The sequence below is a fragment of the Vigna angularis genome, chromosome 3 (assembly GCF_016808095.1).
Source record: "Vigna angularis cultivar LongXiaoDou No.4 chromosome 3, ASM1680809v1, whole genome shotgun sequence".
Taxonomy (NCBI): Eukaryota; Viridiplantae; Streptophyta; class Magnoliopsida; order Fabales; family Fabaceae; genus Vigna; species Vigna angularis.
Window position 1 is genome coordinate 27005319 of NC_068972.1, and position 4550 is coordinate 27009868.

Genomic DNA, 4550 nt, shown 5'->3' on the forward strand with positions numbered 1-4550 from the left:
TAATTTCAATGTGCTTAGTTCTTGAGTGCATTATGGGGTTCTTAGTTAGGTTGATAGCACTAGTATTATCACATTTCAGAGGAATGTGATCAAGGAAGATATCAAAATCCTCCAGTTGTTGTTTCATCCATAAAATTTGGGCACAACAATTTCCAACAGCAATGTATTCAGCTTCAGTGGTAGACAAGGCTACACAAGCTTGTTTCTTTGAATGCCAAGACACTAAAGAACAGCCCAGAAAATGACACGTTCCACTAGTACTTTTCCTATCAATTTTACAGCCACCATAATCTGCATCAGAATAACCTATCAAACTAGGTAAAGCATCAAAAGGATACCAAAGTCCAAAAGATGAGGTTCCTTTAAGGTATTTCAAAATCCGTTTGACAGCAATTAGATGAGATTCTTTAGGATTAGCTTGGTACCTAGCACACACACACACACACACTTTGCATAATGTCCGGTCTACTAGCAGTTAGATACAGTAAGGATCCTATCATTCCTTTAAACATGGTTTCATTTACTCCTTCACCATATTCATCCTTATCTAAATAGCAAGACGTTGCCATAGGTGTGTTGGCCTCTTTACAAGTATCCATACCAAACTTCTTAAGCACTTCTCTACAATATTTAGTTTGGGAGACAAAAGTTCCCCCATCTATTTGCTTTATTTGCAGTCCTAAGAAGAAGTTAAGCTCACCCATCATAGACATTTCAAATTCACCTTGCATTATGTGTGCAAATTCCTCACACAATGAATCATTTGTAGACCCAAAAATGATATCATCTACGTATACTTGAACAATCAAGATATGTTTTTCTACTCTTTTTAATAAACAAGGTTGAATCAACCTTTCCTCGAGAGAAGTCATTTTCAATCAAGAACGTACTAAGTCTTTCATACCAAGACCTAGGTGCCTATTTAAGACCATACAAGGCCTTTTTCAACTTATAAACATGATTGGGATATTTAAAATCCTCAAAACCAGGAGGTTGACTAACGTATACCTCTTCTTTAATTAAACCATTCAAAAATGCACTTTTCACATCCATTTGGTACAATTTAAACTTCATCAAAGATGCATAAGCAAGTAACAATTTAATTGCTTCTAACCTGGCTACTGGGGCGTAAGTTTCATCATAGTCGATACCTTCCTCTTGACAATAGCCTTTTGCAACTAACCTGGCTTTGTTCTTTGTGATGTTTCCATCTTCATCAAGCTTGTTTCTAAACACCCACTTTGTTCCAATGATTTGATAATCATCTTGTCTAGGAATGAGTTCCCAAACATCATTCCTTTCAAATTGATTAAGTTCTTCTTGCATAGCAACACACCATTTATCATCTTAAAGAGCTTCCTTTATGTTCTTAGGTTCTACCTAAGACACAAAAGCTACTATTAAGCAGAAATTATTAAGATTGTGTCTAGTAGTTACCCCTTTTAATATATCTCCGATGATGTTGTCCAAAGAAAGTCCTCTTGGTTGTTGATAGCTTTTAGGATCAACAACTAGATGTTCATTTTGAGTTTCTAGAGGATAGTTTTCATTTAGATACATCTCTTCAACAGCTTCCCTCAAATAATACTCATCACCTGCAATTGGTTTATTTGACTCAAGAGGGTTCACCTCAAGGTTCACAATTTCATCAAAGACAACATGCATTGATTCTTCAATTTTCAAGGTTCTTCTATTAAACACCCTATATGCTTTGCTAGTTAAAGAATATCCTAAGAAGATTGCCTCATCAGATTTAGCATCAAACTTGCCTAGATTATCTTTACCATTATTCAAAACAAAACATTTGCATCCAAAGATTTTCAAATGAGATACATTTAGTTTTCTACTGTTAAACAGTTCATAGGGAGTTAGCTTAAGAATAGGCCTAATTAGCATTCTGTTCAACACGTAACAAGCAGTACTAACTACATCAGCCCAAAAGTATTTTGGCACATTAGATTCATTTAAAAGAGTCCTAGCTAGTTCTTCTAATGACCTATTTTTCCTTTCAACAACACCATTTTGTTGGGGAGTTCTTGGAGCAGAAAAATTATGAGCAATTCCATGTTCTTCACAAAACTTTTCAAAAGATTCATTTTCAAACTCACCCCACCATGATCACTTCTCAAGGTTTTGATTTTCAATTCCTTTTCATTTTGAACACGTTTTGCAAATGATTTGAATACTTTAAAAGCTTCACTTTTCAAGGTTAAGAAAAATGTCCAAGTAAATCTAGTGTAGTCATCAACAATCACAAGAGCATAGTACTTTCCACCAAAACTTTTAATTCTAGATGGACCAAACAAGTCCATATGCAAAAGTTCTAAAGGTTTTGATGCTGAAATCATGTTTTTAGACGAAAAAGAGGATTTGGTTTGCTTTCCCTTTTGACATACAAAACATATTTTGTTTTTCTCAAATTTTAAATTAGGCAAACCAATCACAAGATCTTTTGAAATCAATTTATTTAAATGTTGCATATGAATATGTGCAGCTCTTTTATGCCATAACCAAGGATTTTCCTCTTTAGCAACTAAACATGTTATACTATGACTATATGCATTTTCAATATCAATCAAGTAAATGTTATTATGTCTAACACCTTGCAAAGCAATTTCAGTAGAATTTTTAAAATATACGGTGCATCTATCACTTTCAAAGGTTACCTTGAGACCCTTGTCACATAATTGACTTATGCTTAGGAGATTGTGTTTGAGACCTTCAACACATAATACGTCCTTTATAGTCAATGTGTTTCCTCCTCCAATGTCTCCAGTTCCAATGATTTTACCTTTGTTGTTATTTCCATAGGTCACAAATCCTTGCTTCTTCTTTCCAAAAGAAATAAACCTTTTCTTGTCACCGGTTATGTGTCTTGAACAACCACTGTCAAGTTTATGCAAACATACATCATTTTACAATTTTATTACAATTTTATTATGGGTCCTTGGGGTTAGTTTATGCAAACATACATCATTTTACAATTTTAACCCATGCATATTTACCTTTTGGAACACCAAAATGTTTGATGTTGCATTTGTTTGAGGTGTGACCAATTTTCATGCAGTAATAACAACAAGCCTCATACACTTTATTTTTCACAAGAGTCCCTTTTTCTACCCAAACTCTACGAGTTCTTATAACTTTATAATTTTTGTGTAGATGCGTGTTTCCACTTCTAGCATTGCTTCTCTCAAAGTTTGTTTTGGCATGTGACTTAGACTTATTTGCCTTTGCAAGTAAATTCTCAAGAATGTCAATATTAAACATATGACTTTTTCATGATAGACATTCAACAGGTTGTACAACAATATCAGATTCATATAATTTAGTTTCCAAGTTACTAACTTTGTTTCTCAAAACAACTTCGTCATCTAGTACTTTTTCATACCTTAAATTCAATTCATTATGCTCTTTCTTTAGCTTTTTATGAGCAACATCAAGTTTTTCAGATTCATTTAACAAATCAAGAAATGACTTTTGTAAGTCAAACTCATCACTTGACTCTAAGCTAGAATCACTTACTTGGCTTCCTGCATCTTCTAAATCTGCCATTAAGCACAAATTTGCTTCTTCATATGAATCGCTTGAACTTGAAGAACTAGAAGCATTCTCTTCCCAAGCTATGTAAGCTTTCTTCTTCTTCAGAAACTTTCTTTCTTTCTTTTCTTCACTTTTCCTATTCTTAGGACAGTCAGTTTTCACATGACCTCTTTCTCCACATCCATAACATTTAATGCTTCATGGAGATCCTCGATTTTCTTTCCTTTCTCCATGGTATTTGTCTTTTCCCTTTGCTTTCATAAATTTAGCAAACTTCTTAATCATAAGACTCATGTTTTCCTCATCGTTATCGGAATCATCGTCTTCAATTCTCTTAGAACTTTTTCCTTTTGAGATTTCAGACTTGAAGGCAAGCGTCTTTCTTTTGCCTTGATCCTCTTCTGTAGTTAATCTTCTCAACTCAAGCTCATGCTCACGAAGCTTTCCAAAGAGAATCGCCGTTGACATCTGAGTGAGGTTTTGAGATTCCGAGATGGCAGTCACCTTTGGTTGCCAAAACCTGTCTAATGATTTCAATATTTTCACATTCAATTCATCAGTGTCAAAAGTGTTACCCAAACTTGTCAGGTGGTTCACAATTTGAGTGAAACGCTTTTGAACATCAGATATTGTTTCTCCAGATTGCATTTTGAACATCTCATATTCCTGAATGAGTGTATTCTTTCTTGCACGTTTCACGTCGTTTGTACCCTCATGTGTGACTCTGAGGACCTCCCAAATTTCCTGTGCTGTCTTACACACTGAAATTCTATAAAATTCATCAAGTACTACAACAAATGAAATAATATTACGAGCCTTAATGTCAAATTGGGCTCTTCTATTTTCCTCAGGAGTCCAGTTACAATATGGTTTTTCTTCTTCTACACCATCAACTGTTCTTTTAGGAATATAGGGACCATTTAGCACAGCTTCCCAAATGCCTCTGTCAACAGACCCCATAAAGATTTCCATTCTAACTTTCCAGAATGCATAGTTATCACCAGTAA